We start from the raw sequence: 18158 nt of genomic DNA, 5'->3' as shown, positions 1-18158 counted from the left end.
TAGGGGAAATTATGGCGAAATTTTCTGCCTAAAGTACGTATTAATCAGTGGCATCAGTTTTTCCGGTTCAAAATAGTGATTGATGTCTGAAATCAAATAGGCTTTTTAATCATGGAATCTAGGGGAAATAGCCTTTATAGCGATTTGTCATGTCACCGTCGAATAGACTTTTCAGTGTCCTTCGAAATAGTGATTAAAGTATGGAATCGAATAGGCTTTTCAGTCATAGAATCTAGGCTCTCTAGTGTCCTACGATGTAGGCTTTTTAGTGATTCTAAGTAGACTTTTCAGGAGCATTTATAGCACAATACAATGGCTAGCAAACCTGCCTCCGCCTATATATATGTGTTCTAGGAAGCATTGCTAACCAAAAGGAAAACCAAACTAGTATTCGGTTTCATTGGAGTTGGAATGTCTAGAGGGTCATCTAGAGGAAAGGATTTCAAGAGTGGGAGAGGAAAGGGGGGACGAAGGGAACTCCGATTGTGTGGGAGGGGTCTCTTGGGCCTAATTTTTTTAAGGAACTAGTGTATCAATTTTCCCCCGAGAGCAAGAGTGATTTCACTAAAGAGTGCCCTCTCAGAGGATATGATAACAGGAAGGAAGATTGGCCAAAATACATGCATGGTGAGGACTGCTTAGTGCAGATATTCACCAAGGGGATCGACGAAGGTCACCGCTTCTTCAAATGTCCGTGAGCATGGGTAATTGCTATTACATTTCATTTGTTAAATATGTTTCTTGAATACCCTTACAACTCATAGGACATAATTATTGTAGTCTTCCGAGTCTGAAGAAAACTGTGGGTTCACTAGGTGGGTCGATCCTCAACTAATTTATCCGCATCAGCAGTACATCTACTACCTATAGGACCAAATCTTTGATCTACAAAGGGAAGTTAGCAGCGAGTACAAGGAAAGACAAAGATGACGACAACAACAATGGTGTAAGTTCACAGGAGGCACTCTGCAATGATCCATATTGCACCTACCCTAATCACAAGAACAAGGGGCCTCCGCCGTCACCCCTACCACCACAACCACCAATAATGGGAGGCTAATGTGGAGAAGATGCAACACAATTTGCTATCTGGCCACACTATTAGGATGACCCTATCTTATTCACATGGCACATCCATTTGTTTGTTGTTTGGTTTAATTACCTAAGGCATGTTAGATTTAGTCGAAGGAACTATGTACCCTTGTTTGGTACATGTTCTCACGTGCCATTTATTGTGCTTGTTGTTCGCTTCAATTACCTAAGGCATGTTAGGTTTAGTTCAAGACCTCTGTACCCTAGTTTGATACATGTTCTCATATGCCATTTTATGTGTTTTGTGTGTTGAATTATATAATGCCCAACTTCATTAGGTTTTGTTTGCAGCACGTGATCACATTTCACTACGTCCGCAATATTAAATAGAATATTATGACCACAAATAATAAAAACAACTACATAATGAAAAGTCCAATACTATGACACATCAAACAACACAATAATACTAGAAGTACATGCTGACAAACTAAATAACGCAGTACATGACCTAAGCATGCCCATAATTAAAGTGCATTACATAACAACACAATGAAAAGTCCAATAGTAGACAATATTATTCATGAATAAACCATATAACTAGCAAGTAATGGAGACTACTGAGTGCAACGAGGCCACTTTCCCTTCCTTAGGGCATCAGGATTCTCCTCCATCGCTACTTTCGCTCGGCGTGCACGCTCAAGCTTCTTCTCCCTCTCCTCCCTGTACGTAGCAACATGCCTCCTTTCCTCCTCTTCCTTGTTCTCCTTTTTTGCAGCCTCCTCTCCACGTCTCTTCTCCTTCATCTCCTTGTCCTCTGCCTTCCACCACAATAGTTTCTGCATCCATTTCTTGTCTTTAGGCTTGATCTCAGTATCGATCCACTGCTCAAAATCATAGAGCGATGGAGGGGTCTGCAAAAAATGCAATTGTTACAAAACAAAAAAATCATGCAAGATGTCATATGACACAAAGATCAATTCCTCACCATCTTGTTGATGTGGCGCTGATGAAGTGTAGGCTCAAACGCAAAATTGGAACACATCCAATACCTCTGCCTATACGTGTTCTCTTCATCGGACTTGGCTACCATACAAGGATCGCCGTAAAAGCACATGGGCACTGCAACACCACAAGGCAGAGGCAATGGGTCGAAGGCATTTCTGGTCATCCGGCCATAACTACAATTTAGCCATTTTTGTTCTAAGAACCGAAAGCAATTAACATTAAAACATACACCTAGGTTTTCCCATTTGATCCACAACAATGCGCTGAGGTTACCTTGGTTTGGTAGCTTTTCCACGCCTTGGCATCCTATGGTTGTATAATATAAATATTAAAATTGCATGAAACCCTAAGTAATGATAATTCTTAAGTTGAAAAAATCTAACTAATATATACTGAATCGATTTGAAAAAAAAACTAGGAGGGAGCGAGGATACCTTGCTCTTGAAGATCTATGGATCAAATCAAAGTTTCCAAGGTCTAATATGCCAATTTGTGAGGTAGGGTGAAGTGGGGAGAGAAAAAATCTGAGTGGGAGGAGAAAGAAGAAGAAGAAGGCTCAGGTAGGAAGGTTGGGCGCTGGGTTAAAACACTACCTCGGCGCCATAGATCTTGGCGCCGTTCTCGGCGCCAATAACCACGGCACCAAGCTTGGCGCCAATAACCACGATGCTAAGATCTACGACACCAAGATCTACTGCGTCGAGCCCAAGACCTAGGCACCAAAATATATGGCGCCAAAACATGTAAGCTCGGCGCCACCAACTATGGTGCCGAGCTAAGGGTCCAGATTTTGAAAGGATACCTCCAGGGGCATATTTTGTGAAAAAAATCAAAAAAGGGCTAAAAACAAAAAATTCGAGGCCTGGTCGACATTTCTTGTCTTTTTGGATTTTTTTCATGCCCAAAGCCAAATACTAGTCCACAGTATCCTGTGTCCCTGTCCAAGATGAAACATTGCAAAGACTGGTTTATCTTGACCTCCTGCCATCATCAATGCGCCCATTGATCGTTGTTGTTCCTATAGGTGCTGGGTGCTGGGGCTTGGACTAACTGTACAGCTATAGGGAAAGCCGGGAAGGGGGATGGATGGAGCCATGGAGGGAGGGGAACGCTACGCTCTGGCAATCCGGCTGCCCCATTGAGACTAGGACCACTGGGCAAAAGGAGAGGGAAGCAACCTTGGCAAACACACCTCAACTTTTCATCATTATTGCCAAAAGGTTTATGAGGCTATCCATAATCCATAAATGGGAAAGAAATAGTTACAATGATGGTTTCTTTGAAAACTTTGTTTCCACAAGAGAATTCCTCTGGGCCTAGAGGAAATGGGAAATCTTGGGCAGAAACCAAACCATAGCGGTGTTCGATGCAGGCGGGACCTTCATTCGTGTTCGGCGTTGGTGGGGACATTTTACGGCACAAATGTTACCCAAACCAGCATGGGACCAACTGGGACGACGACGCTTGGAATCGACCTGGCTTGGGTTTGTATGTGTTTGAATTGATGATGAGTAAGGGTGTGTTTGGTTTCCTAGTCAACTTCTAGCCTGGCTAGAATCATGGCCTAGGCAGCCTTACCTTGCTCCCACCAAACCAATCTTTAGTTGTTTGGTTGTCTATGCTGTGTAAGCCTAGCTAGCCCTAAGGTGTATTTGGTTGCCTGGTTTGTTTTGATACCATCACCTATTTTCTGAATTAGTAAGGTTACCCCTCTGAGGCATTTCGTCGAACAAGTGGTGGGCATCGTCGATGAGCACTACACATGGCAGCAGCACTAGGGTCGTTAGTACAAGGTGATTATGTAATCTGAGAAGAAGAAAGGATCTAGTTTTTGTTAAAGAAGTTCAAGCCCACCTTAGTTAGTTGGGTCTTAGGGTTCACGATGTTTGACTTCTCAGTTTCCTATTTCTAAATCTGTTGGACATACGCCATGTTTTGGATAATCATTTTCTTGTTGTTTCTTCATTGTCCTCGTCTATCTCAACTTCTGAATTAAGCCTTGGTTGTACTAGATTGCTCTTAACCATGTATCCTTAAATCCCCATGTAGTTTAGTCATGTAATTTTAGATCTACGAAGGGTAATCGTATTTCTCCCCTTCTGATTCGTGTTTTAAATCTCAAGACGAGATTTTATTTAAGGGGGTAGAGCTGTAACACCCCAGTGTTACCGCTTAAACAACTTGCTAAACTATGTCATTAGCATCATGTTTATGTGTCATTGTACGCGATAAAGTGTGTAGATCAATTTCCGTAACTCAAAATGATCAACAAAAATGCTTAATGAAAGTTGATTCAATAGTCATGTTATATCACTTAGGGTTTAAAACCAATTTTTATTAAGCAAAAATACTATAGAACATGCAACTTTAACTTTTGGAAAATAGACGTTGTTAACTAGTGTTTTAGGAGCTCTAGAATCAAACTTGACGTTAAGATAAGCTCTTTTCGTTAAGTCGGCAAGCACTTGAACGATTGTTAAAATACCATTTTTGGTGAATTATATTGAGCGAAATAGTTAAATGGTGCTTAAATATTTTGCTCCTGTGGGTTAGTATAGGGTATGGACTATTGCATGAAGTATTTGTTGGTTGAAGTTAACAAGGTATAGATCTATTAAAAATTATGACAAAAGAGTTAATGGTGACTTAGCCTCAATTGAAATCCTTAACTTCCTAGGTACGGAAAAGTAGTAAGACAATGCTATTTTGATATTTAATTTCTAAAAAAATGTTTAAACACTAGTCGCACATTTTGGTATTGTTGATTGCATCAAAGCAAGTGTTTGAGCATGGAATGAGTCGACATTGTGTTGGATGTCACGTTGTCCGCTCTAAGATTGTCCGAACTTCACAAGAACACACTGTGGACCCTGATTTGGTGCATGGTTCATGAACTGGCGTTCAGCGTGATGAACCTAGGTTGGCACCTCCCTATCTCCCTCTCTGGTCGCTCTCTGGATGTGAGGTTTGCTTCGTTAGCTAGGTGTTAGTATCGACTTTGGGTTCATGAAGTTGGTTGAGTCTTCATCAAGTTGGTAAGTAGTTTTTGGCCTGCTTTAATAAGTGTGCATGTCATTGTTTCATCCGTTTGGCCCCGTGGGCATGGTCGCCTCGTGCACGTGCGCAGCTGGCGCCGAGCTCAGCCCTGGGCTGGTCATGGCCTTTCCCTATAGGATAGTACTGCCTGCTAGGACGATGCCGCGACGTGCATCTCACCTCGCCTACCCTCTTACTGGCTAGGCCACACTGAGCCGTTGTGCCATGCGCAGCGCCGAGGTGAGACTATGACTGTCGTCGCTCGATCATCGTGGCGTCTTCCCCACCCTCTGATTCACCTTGTCCAGTGTAGTGCTCGCCCTCCGCCTCTCAACCCACCTACCATGCCCTCATCTCGATGCTGTTGTGTGGCCGCATGCAGGCGCTAACCGACGTGTCGCTCGCTCGTGTAGTCATATCTCCACTGCCACTATCCGTGCCCTACCAAGACCAAGCCGTCCCATCCCAGCACCCCACGACACGCTCCATCTATGCCACACTGTGCAGACACTCACGCTCATTAAATGCAGCCTCGGCCGAGGTTGGCCAGGCCTAGAAGCCACTGCCCCATTGCCTTACCGCTGAAGGAGCCACGCCGCTTCGCAAGCTTAAAATGTGCGGTCCATGATAGCCCATCTCGATTCAGTGCCCCAACGGCTAGGATTGGAAGCTAGCTAGCAAACCAACCCACACCAAAGCGCAAACGGGCCTTGTAGTCGGCCAATTTAGCGTTTTGCTCGACGCCGGCCGTGGGCGCCGCTGAATCAGTAGCTTGGGAGGTAAGGCATGTAGGAGTGGTAGCAGCTCGATTGCTCGTAACCCTGCACTCATCTTGACTCCCTCTATCCGGTGCTCGCACTATTTTGGGCAGGGGACTCATCGGCGACGTGGTGATGCATCGGTGTCCATCGCATAGCTTCAACCGTTAGTAGGGTGTACACCACGGTCACACATGGCCAGACCACCACAATGCTTCCTAGCTTCAACCGTTAGTAGGGTGTACACCACAGTGAGCTATGGATGCTTCTCCACTATCTCTACCTAGCCGTGAGGGCATAGGCTTGCTAGAACAGTCATGCCGCCACAGCGGATAGCCACTCGCCACTGCAGCTCGCGATAGGGCGCCTCCGAGTCCCTAACCGCCACCCATCCTGGCGTGTTTAGCCATAGAAGGTTGTCGGCCCTTCCTTCCATTGTAGCGAGCCTAGTTGGCCCGATGTAACCGTTGTTGCCGCCAATGTGCCACGCCGCCATGCGCGGGCACGCCGAGGACCGCCCTGTTGCGAAGGCGAGGTATTCTGGGGTGATTTGTGCAAAATTCAAGACTAGTGGAACAGGTCGCATGGTGTTGTTTGAATTTTTAAGAGTATGAGCCCTCTTTTGCAAAATGGGCAAGCGTGCGGGGGCTCCTCGCCGTGGGCCACTTGGTGGGCCGGTCTGCTACGCGCGTGGCCGCTCCCGCGTGAGGCGTTTAGGCTGCTGGGCCGAATCGTTGGCCATCGGCCCTTTTCTTTTTGTAAAGCATTTTCTAATTAGGTTTCTCAAGTAAACTTGTAAATTCAATAGAAATTTATGTAGTTGACAAAAAAATTGTGAAACCAATTTTGTTAAGTTCATAAAATCATGATCTACCTGGTAGTGTACTTGGTTCCCATGGTTCTAAAATATTTCATGGTTGCCTTAAAAAATTTAACATGCTCTAATATTATTTAAGCATAAACTTATAGGAATTTTCGTGATAAATTAGTAATAGCATTGGCTCTGAAAATTTTTCAGTAAATTTCTAACATTATTAGGTGCTCACTATAATTTTTGTAGCTCCATAGGAATTAGTATGTTAAGGTAACTAAAGAAGCCCTAGTATGAAAATATATATTTAATCAATCAAATGTCAAAAATAATTGGGGGTTTGTAGAACAAAAACATTTTTCGGAAACAAGCCTTACTTGGTGATGTGGATACGTAGACTAGTACGTTAGTCATTAAGTTGGCTCATTAGCTCGCGGAGCGTAATAGTATTAGAGTTGTAGTTACCATTGGTTAATTGCGTCTCTGCGTTGCATCCACATATATCATAATAGGAACAATGATGGATCATAGAGATGACCAAAGTAGCGGAAAAGATGGTGACTTGATGATCATGCCACCAAGATGAAAGCTAACTTGGTTATATCTTACCCAGGCAAGCCTCGGTGCATAACCTCTATTATTCTGCTCTTTATTTTATGCTTGTGCATTAAGTTTAAGGAGTTGAATGAAACCCACTTGCATATATATATATATATATATATATATATATATATATATATATATATATATATATATATATATATATCCTTATCCTATGAGTCTTACTAATATGACAGAATCGTGTAGATTGCTATGCTACAGGACTCCAGTAGAAGTCGAGTGATTGCCTATCACTCGTGAGAGATAGGAAAGATATTATTATTGTTATTATATTACTATCACATGGAATATATATGAATGATAATTGGAGACCGGGCGGAATGGTACTTTGGATCTGGACTTGGTTTGGAATTCGAGCGAGGCTCGAATTGCACTTGTTCTGCCTATGTCGGTTAAGGACCGTCTGTTGCATTGGATTCTAGTCAGGTCACAGACTTATTATCCTAAGCACATACTTGCTTATGGCGGCGGGAAGGCTCGTTGCTCTCTTGTTGTGGGGTTCCGGCTCTTTCCAGACCGACTGATTGGAGGTGGGGATGATGGAGGTCTAAGCACCACACTGAGTCTGGGACTTAAGTGTGGGGGCTTGGAGTCCAAGTTTGGACAGGGACCTAGACCCCTTGATAAGAGAGTGGTTGGTTAGTCCTGCTTGTGCCTAGGGTATAAGCAAGACGTGTGTTTTAGGGTACCCAGTTAGAATACATTGGTTCATGAATCACCGTGTGATATGGTATGGCTTGGCTACAATCTAGCATCGTAGTAAGAACTGAAATGTGAAAGATGGTAAAATGATTCTGATTGCTTACCACCTGCTTAAAAGTAGCATAGGTGCTTACATAGAATGGTTAGTTAATAAACTAATGATGACTGCTAAGGAAATTGAATATAAGGATGCATGCTTAGTAATGCTTCCTGCAGATGCAATAAAACCGCAAGTCAGATAGCCTTGCATATCCTTGGAGTCTTTTCTTTCCTCCTGACGGGTAAGTCTTATGGAGTATAATTGAGTACTCAGGGTTTGTTCTACCATGTTGCAGGTGACAGGAACATGTGGAGCTAACACTTATGTGTGGAAACCTCCTGGTGGACTCAGCGAGGATTTCCTTAACGTTGTGGGCATAGAGTTTATTTAAAACTTTCACCCAAAATGTTTTACAGTGGAAAAACTTATAACCTATTAGGATGTATATAACAGATCATCATGTTAATGTTTAACTTGTCATTAAATGATTTTATTTCCGCTAAAACTCTAATAACATGGTTATATTCCACTGTTATAAATAATAAATATTATACTCTGATGTTGCATGGAAAGTGATGTAAGAAATGGCTAAAATGTTGTAAGCTTTATTCTCTCATTTATGATCCTATTGGAAAATGTGGATTTTTGGGTTCTCCCATGGGGTGTGCTCGACAGAACTATTTAAATTAGCTCACTCTTAGGGTGTTTAGTGTCTAATGGAAGACAAGCACCTCTGGAAGTGAGTTATTTTAGACGGTTCTGCCATAGGACACCCACGCACAGGTGCTACAGACAAGGCGTGCGCGTGTCCGATCGGTGTGGCCCGCGCGGCCAAAGTGTCTTAAATGACAAGGCGACAGCAGCTCGGCCACATGCGCACGGCAGTGGCAGCCTTGACTGGGCTGGCAGCGGCACAGGGGGTATAGCGGACAGGCGCGGACACGACGATGATACGATGGCAGCGGCAGCATCGCGGTGCGAGGCGGGTCGGCAGTGCAGTGGGCGGACGCGACGGTAGCAGCAGTGGGCGGACGTGATGGCAGCACGGCGCAGCCGCGGTGACACTAATGGTGGCAGCGCGAGGCTGGGCAGCAGGGCACGGGGCCAACGACTCGCTGCGGCCGGCCTCGGGCAAACCCAGGCGGCCCGACTGACCCAGCGTGGCGGCATCGGGATGACCGCATGGGATGCGGCCATGTGCACGGCGCGGGGTGGCCGCACGGTGACCGTGTGCACGGCGCCAACCATCCCGAGACTATAACGTGCATGAATTTTAAAGTACCCATAAAAACTAAACGGTTGCTCTAAGCGCCAAACCATCTTTACCATGTTCAAGATGGCACATGAGACTACCAAATCGAGCTATAACACTACACCACCCCTTAACCCAATCTCTCAAAATAATTTGCTAAACATAGTAATGTCTAGCTATTGACAAACTTGGAAATTTTCTAAGTTTCGAGCCGAATTTGATTTCAATTTACGATTTCTAAACTAGTGGAAATATTAGCTAGTAATATCATTTTTCAACAGCAAGCATTTCACTGTCATCTACAAAGTTTATACTTCAAACTTTATTTAAGTATCACACACATGTTCTATAGTATTTTTGCTTAATAAAAATTAATTTTAAACCCTACTTGATATACCTAAATTATTGAATCAACTTTTGTTTAACATTTTTATTTGTCATTTTAAGTTACAAGAAATTTATCTACACATCCTATCACATGCATTAACACATAAATATGATGATCATGACATTTTTTAGTAAAAAATTTAGGGTGTAGCACCGAGGTTGTTACATTGAACGCGAACCAAGTGCTCTAGGAGATGAAGATCAGTTGGGGCTGCTCTCTAATGCGGTTTGAAAGCTTAATCTCATAAGGATTTGATTGGAAATCAAGAGAAGCTTGGGAGCCTTCCAATGGAGAGAAAGGAGCAAGAGAGACAGCTCTAGTCGCACCTAGGAAGAGAATGGTCATGCTGAAAAGCAGGTGACTGTTGTGGGAGAGAAGAGAAGGTATAAATAACCCCTGCTCCCAACGGTCAGTTAAGTCGCGGCAGTGCCGCGGCTGAACTCCGACAGTGCCTCACTACGACAGTGCCTCAGTGCGGCAGTGCCTCACTTGTCAAGCAGCACAAAAAGATAGGATTGTAAAGCTTGCAGTCTTGACTAAGGCTTTAAGGATATTTGGTGGATAAATGAGCACTTGGTTGCACATTAAAGCTTATTCATTGTATCCCCCTTTATAGTATGACTTTTCCTAAACTCAAATTCAAAATATTAAAGAATTTAAACATCTTTGAGTTGGCCAGCACATCCTTTTATAATTGGGGGTTTCCACCATCGCATGTATTATCCTTTTTCTCAATATTACTTCATAAGGTTTGCAATTATCTTTGTCTCATCTCTTCGAGCAAACACATGTTGATCTTGTGACTTGAATCTTTCCAACACATGTGAGTTCAGTCCATTGCTTCAAGTCACTTTCACTGATGATTTGATCCTTACCACAATATGTCTCCACATAGCTTGATTAGCTCCTTCAATGCAAGTACTCTCTTCTTCACCTTAGCCAGAGTACCTCGGTCCTCAAACCATCGCTTGCTCTTCACCTCTGCTTAGTCCCTCGAAGCCCTTTCCTTGCTATCTTTACCTTATTAAGCCACACTAAGTCACATCAAACTAAGCATCCATTAAAAAGCCATTTCTTCAATATTGTGATCCTTGCTTGAATATTCTTCTAGATATGAAAGTTCAGATCAATCAAGCTTCAGTTAGACTCACATAGAGATATATATGGTTCAATATCAATGTGGTGAAGCCAATTCATGATTCCTTATATCCTTTACATTTTGGCTTGATATTACTAACACTCACTTCAGTCTCTATCTTCATACTTCTAGCTTGATCATATTAATGCAAAGTGATTTTTCAAATCTTTATACATACAAGTAAACCAACATAGAGACCGACTTATATCCAATATGAGTTGTGTCCTTTGTCATTAAACCTTTGCTTGGTATGTCCTCACTTATGCACCCTGGATTCATTCTTCAATACTTGATTAAAGCTAATCAAATATCAAACTCTTTTAGTTAATGTAAAGCAAGCTATTATTGAAACCAATCCAAAATCATCAACTCATGTCTCATTTACCATTTGTTAAATATGCTTGCTTCCTCATGATACTATGATATCCCTCAACATAGAAGCCATTTCATCAACTTCATTTGCATTGTTGTCTTTCTCTTGAACTATATTGTTTCCATAATCTTCCAACACAACAATACATAATTTTGGCCTTGATTTGAACATTACGTGGAATATCATTCAGTTTGCCTTCTTGTTGAATCTATATACACTTCTCATTCTACAATCCATGAGTGTATGCAATAAACTCAATTTTCTGTTTAACACTTAGCAAATTTGTTAGATCTTTAATAGTTTTTCATTCAATTCATCAAAACCCACTAAAAGGCTAGATGCACTTACATGACGCCTCCCGCATCACTCCTCCACCGGCAACCGACGCCTCCCGCATCGTGTGATGCTCTCGTGGTCCCACGCCAGCGCCGCCTCCCTTCCTCTACTCCCGACGCGCTAGCGCGCAGCAGCGGCCGGCTCCTTCTCCCACTGCTAGTGGCGAATAGATCTACCGGCGCGGCTGCCCGAGAGCCCGACCTCGACTTGCAGCTACACTAGCGTGGCCGCAAGCAAAGGTGGCGGCTGGATGATGGCGCGTCCCTCGGCTGGCGCCTAGCTATTCCTCGACGTGGACATATCTCACCTCTGGCGGCGGCATAACAAATCCTCCACTCGCTAATTGAACTCGGGTTTCGGGTCCCCATCGGGTTCGGGGGTGGGTTCAAACTTCCACCCGAATCACTATTCGAGGTCTGCGAATGCTCCACCCGGTCCTGACCCGCCCCGTTGCCGACTGTTTACTCCTCTCCGTTCTGGAAGATAACCATCGGTTTGCGCAGGAGAATCGCCCTGGAAGAAAGGTGTGACAGTGGGCCCAAACAAAGGCCTGTGTTGAAGGCCCAACTCCCCGTCCCTGGGAACGGGCGACTGCCCAACGCGTACCATGCACCACACCTGACAGTCTGACACCTTCCTCCTCAGGCGTGCTCCGCTTTGCCACGTCCATGCAAATCTACGCCCGCCAGACCTCGGATGCCAGTCAGTGCAGAGCACCGAGGCGGGGCAACGCGCGGCTGGCAACTACCCCACACTCGTCGCCGGCTCACCGTCCCCGTCTCCGTGCACAAGAACTCCCGCGCCGCCGACCCAAAATGGAATCTGCCGACGGCAGTCATGGCACGAAAACTCGGCCCACTCTGCAGCGGCCTAACCAACAAAGTGAACAAACACGAAGATCCGCGTACAACGCGACGTCACGACCCAACCCGTCCTCTCCAGATCTCAACCCGAACCACCCAGCCGCGCCGCCCTGATGGCCTACACCACCTCGCCGTCGACGTCGACGGCAGCGGCGGTGGCCTGGGCCTTTGCTGCCGCCACCTGCGTGAAGCTCCTCCTTGTACCCACCTACCGCTCCACCGACTTCAACGTTCACCGCTACTGGCTCGCCCTCACGCACGCGCTCCCCGCGCGGCAGGGGTACACCGACGCCTCCTCCCAGTGGACGCTCGACTACCCGCCCTTCTTCGCCTACTTCTCCCGCCTCCTCTCCCTCCCTGCGCCGCTCGTCGACGCCACCCTCGTCTCAGTCCCCGTGCCCGACGCGCAGCCCTTCGCGCATCTCCTCTACCTCCGCCTCACTGTCGCTTTCTCCGACCTCCTCCTCCTCGGGTCCGTCCTCTTACTGGCGAGGGACGCGCGGCGGAATCAGCGGCCGTTCCTCGCTCTCGCGCTCGTCCTATGGTCGCCGGCGCTGCTCGCTGTCGACCACGTCCACTTTCAGTACAATGGATTCCTCATGGGGCTGCTGCTGCTCTCGTTGCATTTCCTCGAGCAGGAGTGGGATCTTGCCGGGGGAGTCGTGTTCGCAAGTTTGCTCTGCTCGAAGCACCTGTTCCTCGTGGCGGCGCCGGTCTACTTATGTATTTGTTCCGGCATTATTGCTGTGGCCGGGGTGTCGTGAAGGGGCTGGGAAGGCTCGTGCTGATGGGCTCTGGAGTGGCTGTTGTTTTTGCTGCAGCATTTGCGCCCTTCGTGTACTATGGTCAGGTGAGTGAATCTGGTTAATTTAAGTTTTGGATTCAACAACTTGTTGGTATCTTGGCTATCTCCGTATGGTACTTGTCTGTAAACATCTAGTTTCTGATGAAAGTAGGAAATGTGGCTTGTGATTTGTGAACAGTTGAGACTTGGTGAGTAATGCAGCTAATTCAGTTAGTTTGACATTAAATCTGGTAGAGGAGGTTTAAACTTGAGTAATGCACCGTGTTTCTGAATTTCTTATCATAGTAGCTGGAGCTGTTTCAGCTTGTGTAGCTCCGCCAATGAATAGTAATATTGGTTTTAGTTGTGATAATTGCTGTGGAGTTTAACTTAGTAATTTTTTTCTGCTAATCTTGTTATGTCTGTAAGCTCTGAGTTAAAATAATGTTTCCATACAGCTAACCAATCATGCCAGTTCTGCATTTTTCACTATTAATCTTTTTGTCAAATGAGCTTTTGAATTCCTGCACTCAGATATTTGAATGTTTATAACCCTGCACTCTTAAACACTAGTGGGTATTGGTAAACTTCAACCTCATCGGAATTTTGGTGTTCCACTTTAGCCAATCTATATCTGCGTATCAGTTTTATTTGCAGTTTGGCTTCGCGATTTTATTCCCTGTAATACAAACATTGTATATAATATTTTTTTTGATGGAACAGGAGGGGTGTGAGCCCCTACTGAAATTTTATTAAAACTGGTCTCCACAATACAAACGTTCAAAAAAAAATCAGTAGAGAATTGTATTGTCGTATTGTATGTAATTATTGTAATATTTGCAATCTTTCTGCAGTTAATTCAATTAATTTGATGCTGAATCCTGTAGAGAAGGCTTATAAGCTAGTAGTGCAGTGTGTAGCTGTTTTGTCAAATTTCTTATGTGTTTAAGCTTGCATCAAATCCATGGCGTTTTTCATAGTAAGACCATGTTAACCTTATCTGTCTGCAGCCTCTGAGCTACATGGTGTTTTCATACAAGTTTTACCAATGTACTGCTAATGCCCTGTGCCAATGAAATATGGGAGTCATGTAGATATATGAATTTTCAGTGCTCTGCATATTTTTTGTGTGTTTTGTTTATTTGAAAGAATAGGAGGGTCAGCTTCCCGATTAGGATAGGACTACATCAAGGGTCAGCTTTGAGCCCTTATTTGTTTGCTTTAGTGATGGATGAGGTCACAAGGGACATACAAGGGGATATCCCTTGGTGTATGCTTTTCGCGGACGATGTAGTGCTAGTTGATGAAAGCCGGACAGGAGTGAATCAGAAACTGGAGTTATGGCGGGAGACTTTGGAGTCCAAAGGTTTTAGACTTAGTAGAACTAAAACTGAGTATATGAGATGTGACTTCGGCACTACTACTCAGGAGGAGGAAGATGTTAGTTTGGAAGGTCAAGTAGTGCCTAGGAAGGATACCTTTAGATATTTAGGATCAATGCTACAGAGGGACGGGGATATTGATGAAGATGTTAGCCATAGAATCAAAGCAGGGTGGATGAAGTGGCGGCAAGCGTCTGGTGTCCTATGTGATAAAAGGGTACCACAGAAGCTAAAATGCAAGTTTTATAGGACGGCGATTAGACCTGCTATGTTGTATGGTGCAGAATGTTGGCCTACGAAAAGACGACATATTCAACAGCTAAGTGTCGCGGAAATGCGTATGTTGCGTTGGATTTGCGGTCATACAAGAAGGGATCGAGTTCGGAACGATGATATACGTGAGAGATTAGGGGTAGCGCCAATTGAAGAAAAGCTTGTCCAACACCGGTTGAGATGGTTTGGACATGTGCAACGGAGACCTCCAGATGCACCGGTGCGTAGTGGAATCCTAAGTCAGGATAGTAACGTGAAGAGAGGCAGAGGAAGACCGAAGTTGACTTGGGTAGAGGCAATAAAAGGAGACTTGAAAGGATGGAATATACCCAAAGACTTAGCCTTAGATAGGAGTGCTTGGAAGACAGCTATTCACGTGCCTGAACCTTGATTGCTTCTGTTGGGTTTCAACTCTAGCCTACCCCAACTTGTTTGGGACTTAAAGGCTTTGTTGTTGTTGTTGTTGTTGTTGTTGTTGTAAAGAATAGGAGGGTCTAGCCTCTATTGATTATATATTAACAATAAGAAACAATAAAGTCTGTACAAAAAGAAGAAGCTCTACACTCTTCGACGCAAGGGATTGGATAAACTGAACTTTGTAGGAAGTTTAGCGCCAGCCTTTAGCAATATATACCCATCTTTCTAGCACGTTTTATTCTTTGTTTCGGTAATACAACATCGTCTGTAATATATGCCTTTGCTATTGTGAAAAAATCCTCTCAATATATTGACATGTATAAATGTGGTATTATTTTAACATGACTGCAATTCTTACGGCTCTAATGATTTTGCAGATGCAACAACTAATTAACCGATTGTTTCCCTTTGGGTGAGGCCTATGCCATGCTTACCGGGCCCCAAACTTTTGGGTATTCTATATTATACTTGACAAGATTCTTGCATTTCTCCTTAGAAGACTAGGCTTTAATATTGCCATACCTGAAGCTTCGTTTACTGGGGGACTCGTTGGTGATTCGTCTCCTTTTGCTGTTCTTCCGAAGGTTCTTTCTTCAACCATCCATTCTTCTTGTTCTTTTTGTTTATTCCAATGAAACATGATGGGTTTATGGTTTCACATCTGTGAACTTAATGGATTGCAGGTCACCCCAATTGCTACGTTCTTATTGGTCATTCTTGCCATGGCTCCTTGTCTTATCAAAGCATTCTCTAATCCTCAACCAAAGCATATTATTAGATTGGTCTCGTATGCGTGCACATGTGGGTTTATGTTTGGATGGCATGTACATGAGAAGGCATCACTTCATTTCACTATCCCACTTGCCCTAATTTCCATGGATAGCTTGAACGATGCCAGGCATTACTTTTTGTTGTCCATAGTTCCACTTGTGACATTTCTTGAATCAACGTTTTTGGGTGCCTTTTCTGCCCATGAAAAAAAATATTATTTTGCAATTTTGCCCACCTCAGTATCTGCATTATTCCCATATTATGTTTTTTAAGTAGTATTATGATTGTCATGTCAGAAATGTGATAAACCTGGCTAACTGGCAATTAATCATTTGCTTAAAAAAATGTATCTGCAGTTTCATGCTACTCTCTATTCCCTTTGCTGTTTGAGAACCAAGAGTACATGATAAAGGTGATGCTGCTGCTGACCTACGCCACTCTCATGTGGGTAGGTTGTACATCCCATTTTGCTGCAAACTCTGACCTGGAAGGAAAGAAAGTAAATCGGTCAGGCAGCACAGTGAAGAAGAATGGCATCATTGGATGGATTGGTTTAAGCTATCTTTTGGGAATCGTGGGTATAGAATTATGGTCTCAGTTATTTCACCATCATGTGTTCGGTGATAGGCTCCCCTTCCTACCTCTCATAATGGTGTCATTCTATTGTGGCCTCGGAATGATGTACTCCTGGGTGTGGCAGCTCGTATGTATAGTCAGACACACATGATTTGATTACCGGTGATCAATATAAGCATTCTCTTGCCTTTCTTGGGTTGAGACTAATTGCAATGACATGCTGCCTGGACCGATGTAGCAGCCAACAGTCATGACTCATGACTGGGACAGCATTTTCTTTTAGCTGTCGAAGTCATTGTTTGTGTGCAAGAAATTTTAGAGATGTTTGACCATGTTATGATGTAATGTCAGTTTAAGTAACAGAAGCTGCTTGTATGATCTCCTTGTCGCCCCATCTTTTACAATCTCAATAACATCTGGCTACTGCGATGAGTCACTGAGTGTGTATGATGTATAACATCTGGCTACTGCGTTGACTAACTGAGTGTGTATGATGTATGAACGATTCAAATTTATAGGAAGAAAAGAAATCAAATGGGACGTATGATCTCCTTGTCATCGATCTGCAATTCCGCATACATGCCGATCACGTTTGCGAGATGATGCGTAGAACCTGTGCCTGCCTTACCTCCTTAGACTAAAGGCTTTGCCTGCCTTAGCTCTGAATACTGCATTCCTGACTTGAGCTTGCTGAATGGAGCCATACACCGGATGTGCAAGCTAGTGAGCGATTTTTCCACTGGCTTGTGCTAGGTATAGGTACCAGCTCTTTGCCTGATAGCATCTTGGTGCTTCTCGTCTTCTCTGCTCAGCCAACGCCACCCAATGCAGACTTTCCGATTGCCATAGGTCAAGGTCTGCTGATGCTGAGGGTGCACGGCAAAGGGGCTCGCAGTTGCGGCCAGCCGGCAAGTTTAGAACGACTGAACTGAAATTGAAATGGGCAAACCAGGGACGCCGGGACAGAGCGGAATTAACCAAAACAAAATCAGTTTAGACTTTAGAATTGACTGAATTGCAATTGAAAGGGGAAACAAGGGATGGAATTAACAAAAAAAAAAAACAGTTTAGGATTGTCTGAATTGAAATTGAAAGGGGAAACAAGGGATGGAATTAACAAAAAAAAAAAACAGTTTAGAATTGACTGAAGGGAACAAGAGACAAACTGAATTGAATTTGAAAGGGGGAACAAGAGACAAAATCAAATTGAAAAAACATCAAAAACCTTATCAGAGCCAGGTTTCGATCCTGGGACCTGTGGGTTATGGGCCCACCACGCTTCCGCTGCGCCACTCTGATCTTTGTGTCAGATAGAACTACGACTGGTTAATAAATGATAGAGGTAGCTTTTTACACTAAACAATTTTGCTCAAATTACGGTAAGTTATGACAGACTATGACATTCCAAATGGACACGCACACAAATTCTACAGTTCCAAAATAAAACAACACTTATTACTTCACCTCATATGTCACTGGTTACCGTGTTTTCAACCTAGAAATTGCTATGCGGATTCGACGCATCACCAACAGTATTCTCACATAAGCTTCACTTAAACTTGGCATCCACGGCACAGAAACAAAGACATCGACAAAC

General features: G+C 44.0%; 1 non-coding gene and 1 pseudogene across 1 annotated transcript; one reads left to right on the top strand and one right to left on the bottom strand.

Moving 5' to 3' along the window:
- The first annotated feature begins 12217 nt into the window (after positions 1-12217).
- LOC136464007 (dolichyl pyrophosphate Glc1Man9GlcNAc2 alpha-1,3-glucosyltransferase-like) lies at positions 12218-16482 on the top strand (annotated as a pseudogene).
- A 1306-nt stretch (positions 16483-17788) lies between these two features.
- TRNAM-CAU (transfer RNA methionine (anticodon CAU)) lies at positions 17789-17860 on the bottom strand. Its single transcript has one exon. It is a non-coding gene; the product is annotated as a tRNA-Met (tRNA).
- Positions 17861-18158: the final 298 nt, after the last annotated feature.

Source organism: Miscanthus floridulus, chromosome 7 (genome assembly GCF_019320115.1).
Source record: "Miscanthus floridulus cultivar M001 chromosome 7, ASM1932011v1, whole genome shotgun sequence".
Classification (NCBI taxonomy): domain Eukaryota; kingdom Viridiplantae; phylum Streptophyta; class Magnoliopsida; order Poales; family Poaceae; genus Miscanthus; species Miscanthus floridulus.
This window is presented reverse-complemented; position numbering and strand designations above follow the sequence as displayed.